The sequence below is a fragment of the Mustela nigripes genome, chromosome 6 (assembly GCF_022355385.1).
Source record: "Mustela nigripes isolate SB6536 chromosome 6, MUSNIG.SB6536, whole genome shotgun sequence".
Classification (NCBI taxonomy): domain Eukaryota; kingdom Metazoa; phylum Chordata; class Mammalia; order Carnivora; family Mustelidae; genus Mustela; species Mustela nigripes.
Genome location: NC_081562.1, coordinates 142,336,034 through 142,351,265, shown reverse-complemented (window position 1 = coordinate 142,351,265; position 15,232 = coordinate 142,336,034). Strand labels below are relative to the sequence as shown.

The following is a 15,232-nucleotide window of genomic DNA, read 5'->3' as shown; positions in this document are numbered from 1 at the left end:
AACATAACAGCATTTGGTTGTGACACTTACTGGTGAGAAAAAGTAGGTCAGTGACTAGAGCTCAACGATATTTTCAATTTTTGAAGATTTTACTTTTTAATTGCATTTATTATGTTAAATGAGCAAAAAGAGTGGGCTAATGTTTTAAATCATGACTTTTGTTTGTGTGAAAATTGTCGTTCTTCAGGTAAAGATCCAGGCCAGGTCAAGCAAACTGCAGCCAGACTCTGACCTTGGTACCCCAGACTGCACCTTTTACAAAGGTGGACAATGAACTCTTTTCATTCTCCATCAGGAAGAGCTACACTTGGGGTGCTTGGGTGGTTCAGCTGGTTAAGTGACTGCCTTCGGCTCAGGTCATGATCCTGGAGTTCCGGGATCGAGTTCTACAACCCACTCCCTGTTCCACACGGGAGTCTGCTGCTCCCTCTGACCCTCCCCGCTGCTTGTGCTTGCACTCTCTCACTCTTTCTCTTTCTCAAATGAATAAAAAAAAAAAAAAAAAAAAAAAAAAACCCTTAAAAAAAAAAAGAAGAGCTACACTTGTGGTGAGCACAGCATAAAGAATAGACTTATCAAATCACTATGTTGTACATGTGCAACAAATTCAACACTGTGTGTCAACTACACTCAAAATAATTAAAAAATTAAAAATTAAAAAAGAATCACAAAATATATAATAATACAAATTAAAAGCAGAAAACTAAGACTGGACCTAAGTAAGTTTTCAGCTGGCTGTGGAAACAATGTTCACCCTAAGACTCTATACCTTTACATATATGAGGTATGCAAATCTCGCCAAGCTTCCCACTGAAACAGATTCTCATTGGCTCGGTGCAAGTGGGTGGCTACTCAATTTTCTTCTTACCTACTTTATACCACAGTTAGTAGACTTATTAATAAGTATGTTAATGATATTTACAGTAACATTTAATACTAAAAAGAACAAAAAGAATTCCATGTCTGATATTCCACTAGGGCTAACTAAAGGAATTAGGTATTACAATACACTGCATTACCAAGGGAAGGCAGCTGTTATGCTGGGAGATGAGGCATTCATAATAAGCTCCACTTAATAGCATATAATTTAGCAGAACTTGTCAGTAAGGCCACATTCAAGGATCAGCTTCAATTTCTTTAGTAAACTCCCAGTTGGATATTTTAATTCTCTGCTAAGTAAAATAATAATCGATTTTGCCTAAACAATATTCTTAGACCATTCATTGCTAATAGGACAAGCTTGTTCAATTAAATTTTCAGATTTAAATTCATGAGAAGGACTATCCTAGGAGTCTCTAGAAAATACAGGTTAGTGAGCAATTATAGAGTAATGAAAAGCATTCAGCTGACTGCATGCTGTTCAAAAGCATGGGGGAGGAATAAAATGGAAACTCTTGGAATCAAGGATATATACCAAAACCCTGATGGTACTGAAATTATTCCAAACTGATTTGAGAGCGTTAATCTAGGACTACCAGAGAACACAGTGATGTAGGAGAACCTGAAGTTCATCTCCTCCTCCCATGGATACAATTAAGTAACATCCACATCAGTGTGAATAACCCAGAAAACAACTTAAAGACTTCTCCACAGCTAAACGTAGAGAAGAGGACACAATGAAGAGGGTAGCAAGGGCAGAGACATGGCTGGGAGCCAAATGGACTCACAGGGGCTGTCCCCAGGAGGGAGGGACGTATGGGCATGGAGAGGGGGAGAGAAACAGACCCTCACACCAGGGAGCTTGCAGGGGAAACCCACAAGGGGAAGACACATCCTAGCAACAATAGGCTTTGGAAACCAGAGGGGCATAACACCTGGAACTTTAAACATCAGTGTTCTCAACTCTGGGAGAGTAGGCAAGGTGAAAGGAAACGGAGTCTCTGCCCTTAGACAGCACAATAAACAGCCCCACAGAAATACAGCATACAAAGAGCAGTTTGAAAAAACCATTAGGGGAGGAAGATTTGCTTACTAATTCAAGCATGTCTGGAGGGGCAGAAACCCTTGGGAGACTTCCCCAGGAACAAAGGAGCTGGCAGGGGCCATCTCCCTCCCCTGCCCCCTAGCCAAAACATAAGGGCATGTGCTGGAACCAGCACAGTGCAAACACGCTCCCACCTAACTTGCTTAACAGCATCCCCCACACCCGGACATTCTCCCATGGATGTGCCCCCTCCAGCCAGGCCTCTGCTCCCACAGGAGGCCCAAGCAAACCTTGCTAACACTGTGTGTCCTAGACCCAGCTGCTTCTGCAGATCTGCCCCCTCCAACCAGCAGGCCAAGTCCCCAAAGCTAAGGTCCCCTACCTTAGTGGACCAGCACAAACTTTGCTAACAATGCCCACCTGCACCCATGTTCTCCTGCAGTCCTGTTTCCTCCAGTATGTTTTTGGCCAGAGCCCATCCAATGTGGTGCTACAACCCTGGCAATGTGCAAAGAGCCCCAACAGGGGCTAGCACAACCCCAAAGTGACTTCTACCCCAGGGACAGAGGAAGATAACCTCATATACCAGTCCAACTGTGACCCCAGCAGTGGCCTAAGGAGAGATATCTGGTATGACTGCAACACCTCCTTCCCCTCCTCCCCGCCCCCCACACAACCAACACTTCTCAAGGGACAAAACAGGGAAAGCCTCTGCCACTGGGTGCTACTACATCTCTGACAAATGCCTGGGCTGACTCAACTCAAGCCCAAGGCAGTCCCAGACTGGCCTATGTAGGAACCAAACCTTCCCAAAACAAGCAAAATGAGACACTGCAGGCTACTGGACTAAAAGCAAAAGTGGCTTCGCCACAATAGCAGGGCACACACAATACACCCAGGAGACCCTGAGCGAAGCACCAGGTTCTGGGGAATAGGGGACACCATACTGCAGGATACTACTTCTTTACAAGATCACAAATTTCAACAGCAGGAGACATAGGTGACTTTCCAAAAACATAGAAACAGACACAGACACAAAATGAGGAGACAGATAAATATGCCCCAAATCAAGGGGAAAACACACACACACACACACACACACACACACACACACACAGCAAGAGAGTTAAATAAAACAGAGATAATATGTATGACAGAATTCAAAGTAATGGTCATAAAGATACTCACTGGACTTGAGAAAAGGGTGCAAGGACTTCAGTGAGACCCTCAACAAAGAGACAGAAAACATAAAAAAAAAAAAAAGAGATGAAAAACTCAACATCTGAAATTAAAAATACACTAGATGAATAGCAGACTAGAGGAAGCAGAACTGACCATCATTTGAAGAACAGAGTAACAGAAAGTAATTGAGATGAATAGGACAGAAAAAAATAATAAAAAATGTGTAATGACATTCACATTACAGAGATCCCACAAGGAGATGACAGAAGGAAAATAAGGCAGAAAATTTATTTGAAGAAATAACAGCTGAAAACTTCCTGAATCTAGGGAAGGAAACAGAAATCCACATCCAGGAAGCACAGAGAGCCCCCAGCAAAATCAACCCAAAGAGATCCACATTAAGACACACAGTAATTAACATGACAGAAAGTGATGACAGAATGTGAAAAGTAGCAACAGAAAAGAAGACATTTACATATGTGGGAAACCCTATAATCTGATTATCAGCAGATTTTTCAGCAGAAACTTTGCAGGCCAGAAGACAGTGGTATGATATATTCAAAGAGCTGAAAGGAAACAACCTGCAGCCAATCCTTCAGAACAGAAGGAGAGATAAAGAGTTTCCTAGACAAACGAAAGTTAGAGGTTCTCATGACCACTAAACAGCCCTACAGGAAATGTTCAAGGGGATTCATTGAGTGGAAAAGAAAGACCATAAGCAGAAGTAAAAAAAAAAGTAGGAAGCACAAAAGGAGTAAAATTAAATATATCTATAAAAATCAGTCAAGGGGTTCACAGAATTAAAAGGAAGTAAAGTATGACACCACATATCTAAAATGTAACAGGGAGAAGAGTAAAGAATGGGTTCAAACTAAAGTGATGATCAATTTCATATAGACTGCTATATGCAGAAGATGTTATACACAACTCTAATGGTAACCACAGATCAAAAACCAGTAATAGATGTTAATATACCAATAATAAAAATGTAAACATGTAAATAATAAAGTTTATCACTAAAGAAAGCCATCAAAATGTGAACAAAAAGAGCAAGAGAAGGGACAGAGAAGACTACAAAAATAACCATAAAACAAGTAAGAAAGTGGCATTAAGTATATAACTGTCAATAATTACTTCGAATGTAAATGGCCTAAACACTCCAAAAAAAGATACGGGGTGACAGAATGGATAAAAAAGTATGACCCACCTATATGCTGCCTACAAAAACTCATTTCAGACCTAAAGACACATGAAGATTGAAAGTGAAGGGATGGAAAAGTATTTATCATGCAAATGGAAGTGAAAAGAAAGCTGGGGTAGCAGTAGTCATATATGACAAAATGAACTTTACAAAACAAAGACTTAACAACAGACAAAGAAGAGCACTATATAATTATAATGGGAAAAATCCAACAAGAAAATATAACAATTGTACATATTTATGCACCTTACATGGGAACACCCAAATATCTAAAGAAGCTAATAGCAAACATAAAGTAATCAATAGCATTAATAGTAGGGGACTTTAATATCCCATTTACAACAATTGGTAAATCTTATCCAAACAAAAAGTCAAGAAGGAAATACTGGCTTTGAATGACACACTGGACAAGATCGATCTGTTATATTCAGAATATTCCACCCTAAAAGAGCAGAATAAATATTCTTTGTAAGTGCACATGAATTATTCTCCTGAATTATTAGGCTACAAAACAAATCTCAACAAATTCAAAAGGACTGAAGTCATACATGCATCTTTTCTTACCATATGCTATGAAACTAGAATCAACAACATCAAAAATTCTGAAAACAACACAAATACATGGAGATTAAATAACATTCTACTAAACAATGAATGGGGCAACCAAGAAATCAAAAAGGAAATAAAAAAATAATAACGACAAATGAATCTGAAAATACAATAGTCCAAAATATTTGGGATACAGCAAAAGAGGAAAGAGGGAAGTTTATAGCAATACAGGCCTACCTCAAGAAGCAAGGAAACTCTCAAACAACCTAACCTTACACCTGAAGGAACTAGAAAAACAAGTTCAAACACCACCCACCCCCGCTGCCAAAATATGAAGAAGAAACAAATAATAAAGATTAAAAGCAGAAATAAACAAAATAGATACTACTAGCAATAGAAAAGATCAATGAACTCAGGAGCTGAGTCACTGGAAAGATCAACAAAATTGATATACCTTTAGCCAGCCTCACAAAAAAAAAAAAAAAAGAGAGAGAGAGAGAGAAAGAGAGAGGACTCAAACAAATTCAGAAATGAGAGAAACAATAACCAACACCACAAAAAATAAAGAATTATAAAAGAATATTATGAAATATTATAAGCCAACAAACCAAACAATGTAGAAGAAATGGATAAATTTCTAGAAACTTATAACCTCCCAAAATTGAATCAGCAATAGAAAATTTGAACAGACTAATTACCAGCAATGAAACTGATTCGGTAATCAAAACACTCCTAAGAAATAAAAGTCCAGGAACTGATGGCTTCATAAGTAAATTCTATCCAACATTTAAAGAAGAGTTAATACCTTAAAAAAAAAAAAGAACAAGTCAACACCTATTTCTCTCAAACTATTCCAAAAAAAGAGAAGAGGAAGGAAAGGTTATGAGACCAACATTGTCCTGATTACCAAAACCAGATAAAGACAACATAAAAAAGGAGAACTACAGGCCAATACCTCTGATGAACATAGAGGAATATAGCGAACCCTCAACAAAATGTTAGCAAACTAAAATCCAAGGATACAGTAAAAAATCATTTACCACCATCAAGTGCGATTTGGGATGCAAGGGTAGTTCAGTATTTGCAAATCAATCAATGTGATACATCACATTAACGAAGAAAGAATAAAAATCATACGATCATTTCAAAAGACAAAGAAAAGGCATCTGACAAAGTACAGTATCCATTCATGATAAAAATCCTCAACAAAGTACATTTAGAGGAAAAATACCTCAACACAATAAAGGCCTTATAAGAAAAACCCACAACTAATAATATCCTCAGCTTTTCCCCTAAGGTGAAGAATAAGACAAGGATGTGCATTCTCACAGCAATCAGACAACAAAAAGAAATAAAAGGCATCCAAGTCACTAAGGAAGAAGTAAAACTTTCACTATTTGTAGATGACATAATAGGACAATACATACAGAACACCTGAAAACCCCCACCAAAGAACTGCTAGAATTGACAAATTCAGCAAAGTCAAGGGTACAAAATCAATGTACAGAAATCTTGCATTTCTACACACCAATTAGGAAGCAACAGAAAGAATACAACCCCATTTAGAAGTGTACCAAAAACAATAAGATACCTAGAAATAAATCTACCCAAAAAGGTGAAAGATCTGTACTCTGAAAACTATAAAACACTGATAAAGAAACTGAAGATTAAACCAAGAAATGGAAAGACATTCCATGCTCATGGATTGAAAGAACAAATATTGCTAAAATGCCTGTACTATCCAAAGCAATTTACACATTTGATGCAATCACTAACAAAACAGCAACAGCATTTTTCACACAACTAGAACAAATAATCCTAAAATTTGTATGGAACCACAAGACACCAAAGTTATCTTGAAACAGAAAAGCAAACCTGGAAGCATCGCAATCCCAGACTTCAAGTTATATTACAAAGTGTAATAATCAAAACAGTATGGTACTGGCAAAAAAATAGACACATAGATCAACAGAACAGAACAGAAGACCCAAAAATAAACCCACAATTATGTGGTCAATTAATTATCAACAAAGCAGGAAAGAATATCCAATAAAAATAGTCTCTTCAATAAACGGTGCTGAGAAAACCGGACAGCCAGATGCAAAAGAATGATATTGGACCATTTTATTATACCATATACAAAAATAAATCCGAAATGGACTAAACAACAAAATGTGAAACTTGAAACCATAAAAACCATATAAGACAACACAGACAGTAACTTCTTTGCTGTCAGGCATAGCAAGTTTTTGTTTTAGATATGCCTCCTGAAGCAAGGAAAACAAAAGCAAAAATAAACTCTTGGGACTACGTCAAAATAAAAAGCTTCTGCACAGCAGAAGAAACAATCAACAAAACTAAAAGTCAACCTACACAATGGGAGTAAATAATTGCAAATGGCATATCCAATAAAGGGTTAGCATCCAAAATATATAAAGAACTTAGAAAACTCAATACCCAAAAAACAAATATTCCAATTAAAAAATGGGCAGAAGACATGAACAGACATTTCCCCAAAGTAGACATACAGATGGCCAACAGATACATGAAAAAATGTTTATCATCACCTACCATCAGAGAAATGCAAATCGAAACCACAATGAGGCACCACCTCAAACTTGTCAGAAAGGCTAAGATCAATAATACAAGACATAACAGGTATTAGCGAGGATGTGAAGAAACAAAAAACGCTCATGCACTGTTGGTAGAAATGCAAACTGGTAAAGCTTATGTGGAAAACAGCATGGAGGTTCCTCAAAAAGTTAAAAATGGAAATACTCTATATGATCCTGCAATCACACTACTGAGTATATAGCCAAAGAACACAAAAACACTAATTCAAATGGATACATGCACCCCAATGTTTACTGTGGCATTATTTACAATAACCAAATTACCGAAGCAGCCTAAGTGTCCACTGATTGATGAATGGATAAAGAAGATGTGGTATATACATACACAAACAAAGACACACACACACACACAATGGAGTATTATTCAGCCATTAAAAGAAAGAATGAAATCTTGCCATTTGCAACAACATGGGTGGAGACTGAATATAATGCTAAGCAAAATAAGTCAGTCAGAGAAGACAAATACCATATGACTTCGCTCATATGTGCAATTTAAGAAACAAAACAAACAACAAAGGGGGAAAAAAGAAAAAGACAAACCAAGAGACAAACTCTTAATTATAAAGAAGAAACTAATGGTTACTAGAGGGGAGGGTGGCAGGGGGAGGAGTTAAATAGGTGCACTTGTAATAAGCACAAGCCTGATGCATGGAATTGTTGAATCACTATATTGTACACCTGAAACTAATATAACACTGTAAATTAACTAAATGTAATTAACTAAATGTAATTAAAATAAAATGAAATAAAAGTAATTAAAATAAAAACCTAAAAGAACAAAAAAGTCTGAGAAAGAGGACAAGAGGAGCCAGACAAGAGGAGCCAAAGGAGATATGACAACTAAATATAATATGGTATCCTGGATGAGATCCTGGGAAAGAGAAGGGACAATGGGTAAAACTAGGCAAATGTGAATAAAGCATGAACTTTGGTTAATCACTATCAGTTCTTTAATTGTAACAAATACACACATATAAGAGGCCAAAAATAATGTTATAGATGTTATATAATGTTACAGATGTTAGAAATAAACTAGGTTTGAGGTATATGGGAACTCTGTACTATCTTCACAATTCCTATATATCTAAAATTAAAAACTAACTCAAGAAAATGTATCAATAAAAATGAAAATGCAATATATGAAAATTTATGTAAAATACCTGAAGCTTAGAAGGATGTTTATTAAATCCCCATATTAAAAAAGGAGAAATCTCAAATCAATAACCTAACCTTCCACCTTAAGCTGTAATTTCTTTAGTTTAATTCCTACTTCGGTATTTTAATTCTCTACCAAGTAAAATAATATACAATTGATTTTTATGAACAGTATTTGTAAGTAACCAGAAGAAAAAGAAGAGCAAACTAAACCTAAAGTAAGCAGGAGGACGGAATTAGTAAAGATTAGAGTGGAAATAAATGAAATACATAACAGAAAAACAGAAAATCAATAAAACTGAATGTTGGTTCTTTAGAAAGATCACTAAAATTGATAAACCTTTAGCCAGACCAATCAAGAAAAAAAGAAAGAAGACTACAATTAGTAAAAGCAGGAAGAGAAGGAGACATTACAATAGACTTAACAGAAATAAAAATTATAAGGGAATACTATAAACAACTATCATCCAACAAACTGGATAACTTAGATGAAATGGACAAATTCCTAAATGACACAAACTAACTGAAGAAGAAATAGAGAATTGGAATAGACTTATATTAAGGAAAGAGACTGAATTTATAATATAAAAACTTCCAACAAAGAAAAATACTGACCAAAACGGCTTTGGTAGTGAATTCTACCGAACATTTAAAATAAGAATTAACACCAATCCTCAAACTCTTCAGAAAAACAGAAAGGCCCGGTGGTGTGCATTAAGGAGGGCACATATTGCATGGAGCACTGGGGCAGTGGGTGTTATATGTAAACAATGAATCTTGGAACACTACATCAACTGGGGCACTGGGTGTTATATGTAAACAATGAATCTTGGAACACTACATCAAAAACTGATGTATGGTATGATGACTAAAATAACACAACAAAAAATGAAAATTAAAATTTAAAAAAAGAAAAAGAAAAAGAAAAACCGCAAGGGAAGGAATGCTTCCTAATCATGAGGTCAGCATTATGCTGATTCCAAAACCGAAGAGATCACAATACACTCAAAAAGGGCAATATCCCCTACAAATATAAATGCAACAATTCTCAACAAAAATTAGCAAACCAAATCCAGCAACACATAAAAATAATTTTATACCATAACCAAGTGAGTAATTTATCCCAGGAATGCAAGGTTGGTTTTAACATATCAATAAAGTAACGGAAAAACCAATGATCAATCTCAATACATGCAGGAAAAGCATCTGACAGAATCTAATACTCTTTTAAGAAAAACAAAACAAAACTCCACAAATTAGGAACACAAGGGAACTTCCTCAACTTGACAGAGGCATCTATGAAAAACCCACAGCTAACATACCCAACAGAAAAGGACGGAAAGCTTTCCCTATAAGATTTTGAACAAAACAAGGATGCGTACTCTCATCACTTCTATTCAACACTGTGCTAGAGGTCTAGCTAAGCCAAATATGCCATAAAAAAAAAAAAAAAAAAAACAGGAAAAACCATTCAGCTTAGAAAGGAAGAAGTGAAACTATATCTATTTGCTGATGACATGACCTTCCATATCAAAAATTCAAAGGAATCTAGTAAAATACTATTAGGACTAAAATGAGTTCAGCAATGTGGAAGAATACAAGATGAATCTACAAATATAAATTATATTCCTATACATTAGCAATAAACAATCTGAAAATAAAAATTAAGAAAACAATTCCACTTATTATTACATGAAACAGAATACCCAGGAATAAATTTATTAAGAAGTGCTAGACTTATGCATTGAAAACTATAAAACTTCTTAAAGAAAATGAAGAAAATCTAAACGGAAAGACATCCCATGTTCCCGGACTAGAAGACTTACTAGTGTTAAAACTACAATAGTCCCCAAATTGATCTACATATTCAATGCGGTCCCTGACAAAATCCTAGCTGGTTTTGTTTCTGCTTGTTTGTTTTGCAGAAACTAGCAAGCTAATTTTAAAATTGAAAATGTAAGGGTCACAGAATAGCTAAAAAAATCTTGAAGAAGAACACAGTTGGAAGATTCAGAGAAATACTTCCCTTTTTTCTTTTTGAGAGAGAGTGGGAGAGTGAGGGGAGGGGCAGAGGGAGAGAGCACCTTAAGCAGGCTCCATGCCCAGCACAGAGCCCAATCTCAAGATCTAAGGCAAAATCAAGAGTCGGATGTTTAACCGACTGAGCTACCCAGGTGCCCTGAGAGTTAAAACTTTCTAACTTCAACTACAAAGCTATGATAATCAAGACAGTGTGGTGTGGACATTAGGAAATACAAACAGACCAATGAAATAAAACTGAAAGTCCAGAAATAAACTTGCCCATTTATGGTCAACTGATTTTTGACAAGAGTTATAAAACAATTCAATGAGAAAGGGACAGTCTCTTCAACAAATGGCACTGCAACAACTGGATATCCACATGCAAAGGAATAAATCTGGATCCCTGCATCACAAAAATGAGTTCAAAATGGATCATACCTAAATGTATATACCTAAATATAAGACCTAAAATTACATAACTCCTAAAAGAATACATCAGAGTAAATCACATCACCCTGTGTTATTTAATGGTTTCTTAGATACAACACCAAAAACACAGAGACAAAAGAAAAAATGCATACAGATTGGGCTTTATGAAAATGAAAACCCTAAATTGTAAATGATACTATTAATAAAGTGAATGACAACACAGAGAATAGGAGAAGATACTTGTGAATCATTACCTGACAAGGGACTTTTAAGGCAGAACATATAAAGAACTCTTACAATTCAATAAAAAAAAGACAACCCAATTTAAAAATCGGCAAAGAATTTGAATAGACATTTCTCCAAAGAAGATAAACAAACGCCCAATAAACACATGGAAAGATGCTCAACACTTCATATCTACTAGAATGGCCAACATCAAAAAAGACAACAACAAGTGTTGGCAAGGATATTTTGTGGAGAAACTGGAACCCTCCTATTACGGAACTGCCAAGTGGAATGAATGTAAAATGGTACAACCACACAGAAAAACAGACTGTTCCTCAAAAAAATTAAAGACTTACCATATGACCCAGCAATTCCACTCTTAGGTATATAGCAAGAGAAATGAAAATATATGCCTACTCAAAAAAAAAAAATGTGCACAAATGTTCACAGTAGCATTATTCATAATAGCTAAAAAACAGAAACTCATATGTCCATTAACTGATGAATGACTAAACAAAATGGAAGATTATTTAGCAATAAAAAAGAATGAAATACTCTACATGTTACAAAATGGATTATGTTTAAAAACATTACGTTAAGTGAAAAGCCAGTCACAAAAGGCTATATTGTATCCATCTGTTCTATGAAATGTCTAGAATAGGGAAGTCCCTTGAGAAAGAAAATAGATTGGTGGGGTTATCTGTGTCTAGAATGGGGTCTGGGGATGGGGAATGGCTGCTAAAGGGTTTCTTTATGGGATGATGAAAATATTCTGAAATTAGGCTGTGGTGATGGTTGCACAAGATACCAAAAAACCACTGAAGTGCTTACTTTAAATAAGGGGATTTTATGGTAAGTTAAGCTATATCTCAATAAAGCTGCAAAAAAGAAGAAATTAATAAAAAGGTAATACATCTTCTGTCTGGTTAGTCCCATTTGTTGCCATCCTCATTTCTTCTCCACTCCCCCTTTCTTTATGCCCGACTCCTCTCTATCAGCTACTAACTAACTTCCTCCTTCTCTCCCATCATCCATCACTGCGGCCCTCCAGATAGAACCAACCTTATAAGCAACACCCAGGGGCTCGGCTGAGCAATGTCCCCAGGCCAATGACTTCGCCACCCTCCCTTCAGAAAGCTTACCTTAATACCTTAAGCAAAATAGCAGAATAGAGTTTAAAGTTATAAAACTCCCAGCGTAGGAGAAGACTACCGCAAGTAGCTCCTGAACGCTCCCCCTGTTTCAGGCGAAGTGCAAGGCACATCAATACCACTTTCAATTACCTCAGGAGTAGGCAGTTATTCTACACTTACTTTGATATTTAATATTTATTAGGCACCCAGCTTTGTTCCAGATGTTGGTCACAGTGCAGTGAACAAGAACGACAAAAAGATTTTTTTAAAAACCTCTTAATCATGGAACGTATAAACCAAATAAGATAAATGAGTAAAGCATAAAAAATGTTAATTGGTGACAAGTGCTATGAAGAAAAACAAAGCAGGAAATGATGAGAAAGGAATGTGGGGGAGGAGGGAGATTACAATTCAGAGTATGATGGCCTCGAGGATGTGCCCTTTGAGCAAAGACTTGAAGGAAGGCAGGGTGGCGCCACATGCCTATTGGGAAAGAGGACTCCAGGCAGCAGTGTCACATGCCAAAGTCCCAAGTCAGGTACTGGTATGAAGAGAGGCAGCTGAGTTGCAATGAAAGGTGGCCTAACCTTGCTATTGGTTACATAAGGGCCCTCTCGGTGTCTTTCTTGAGGAAGATGAGGAACCACTGAAGGTTCTGAACAGAGTAAGAAAAACAATGGTTCAGGACAGAGCCCTGGGACCCTCTGTCCTATCACCTCTGGGTCATGACTGCTCTAAGGGTAAACATCTGACCCAAAGGAACTGGGTTAGTCAATGATAAAGCCAATCAAAATTCACCCCCTCTCCAAAATCTGAACTAAACACAAGAGGTTGAATTAGCCAGTGTTGGGCCTTCAGTGAAAAAGTGATGGACAGTCAAGGTTAGGGCAGTTACTTCCCAGCCACGTCCAACCAGCCAACCTGAAATTCAATATTGCAAACCCAAAGGGAGGAGCAGAAACAAGAAGAGGCAGCCCCAGAAAGGGGACGGATAGAGGAACCTGCTGGAGGGTGAGTACACAGATATATGGGATTCCTGAACCTTCCAATAAATCTCCTGCCTTGGCCTCTTTGTGTGGGTTTCTCATCCTTATAGTCAAAAATCCCTGGCTTTGACAGGGAGCTGTATTTTGTTATCCAAGCATCACACATGGGACTGAAATGGCTGTCTGTTCACAGCTTTAAGTTTAACCCAGCTCTAATAACCCCTGAGGGAAAGGACGGGCTCTACAGAGGGGCAGCTGGGCACCATGGCCTTCCACCCTACCCTGGCTCCCCACAGCTTTGGGTGGGAATATTACACAATGCCCCCAAGTGAAAACTTCTCAGAAATCAGCAAAGAGCGATTTCAGTTACCTATCCCCTTTAATTTCCTCATGCATCAATATCAATGGCAGAGATTTCCCAATATTCTGCTAGGCTAAAAAAATACATTTGGTGATGTAAAGTTACTGTGACTCTTTTAGAATAAAGTTAATTAAGCTGTGAAATACTTGCTTTGCAGTAACTAGGTTCTGAGTATTTGAAGGTCCTGGAAGTCGTCTTACCACAGGCAGGCTGCAGTTTTGCTCCTTGTGAGCAACGGGGCCACAGCTAACTTGCTGTCCTCCCTGCACCACCAGCCTCCTCCGACCATCAGCCTCCTCCTGGGCAGCATGCCAACATGCCAAGAGAATGCCCAGTAGAAAGGCAGAGGTTAATGCTTCTCGGTCTACTCAGACTGAACCTGCTCTGAATGGCTGCTTCCAATTCCAAGGGAAAGAGCAAAGGGAAGAATTATCACACAAGGGTCTAGCTCAGAACACGCACAGATCCGCCTTCTGCCCACAGGCATGCAGGCTGACTCTTGGCCTCACAAGCAGCAGCACAACAGCAGCAGCCGGGGGGTCAGTCTGCAGTGCTGTACCCACCACACAGGACCCCAAAGCTGCTTATCTTTAGGCTGGAACTACTAAGACCTCAATACAAGCTAATCTCCTGCTAAGCACCAGTTTATCTAAGAGGACAAGTGAAGATTTCAGTAGTTATAATTACTGACAAAAATGCACCACTCCTACAGCCCTCCAAAGACATGAATTAACCAATCCTCCCTGTCACCCTTGGAAATGGAATGCATTTTAGATGTTCTCTCAACATCTCCGCCAAAGCTGGGAGTGGCAGGGATTAAAATCTCAGCCCTCTGTCCTCCATAGGACACTAACCTCTTCATGCTAATAAGTCTAAACAATTAGGTCACAGTCAGGTCATAATTTTCTTAAGAATTAAAGGTAAAAAAAAAAAAAAAAATCCCTACCATGTTCCATCCGCAGCAGCTTCAAAATAAACATCATGGCATGAAAGTTTAGTATGAATCTCATCTGTGGTTTCATCTGGTTTTCTTACCCTCCTTTTCTCTTTATCACCATTTTCCCTTTACAACAATTTCAACTCTGTTTCCCTGCTGCATGTTTTTATAAGAGCTTGAAATCCACTGGGTGAACAACTAAGCCATAAATACACTTCTCACATAGGACCGAAGAGCTATTATCATTCCAAATACCCAATGATTACTTGCTCAATGTCTGTTTTGCCCATTAGGTGGCAAGTTCAGTGAGAGAAAGCCTGAACACACAAACTGACAAACCACTGAATGAATAAACAAACAGGTTTACTGTTGAATTAGCTGAAGGGCATAAAGCTCTTAGTGTAGCAGAGATACAAAGGATCCTTGGGTGGCCTGTAAACTTTCTAGTGGACATAACAATCTCTTCTCAGAAGCAACAGGGAATGGCTTTCTGCT

General features: G+C 37.7%; 1 protein-coding gene across 3 annotated transcripts in view; it reads right to left on the bottom strand.

The window, feature by feature from the left end:
• The window catches only part of CCNY (cyclin Y), a 232,733-nt gene that overhangs the window by 20,985 nt on the left and 196,516 nt on the right, over window positions 1-15,232 (bottom strand). The gene's annotated exons all lie outside the window — the stretch shown is intronic.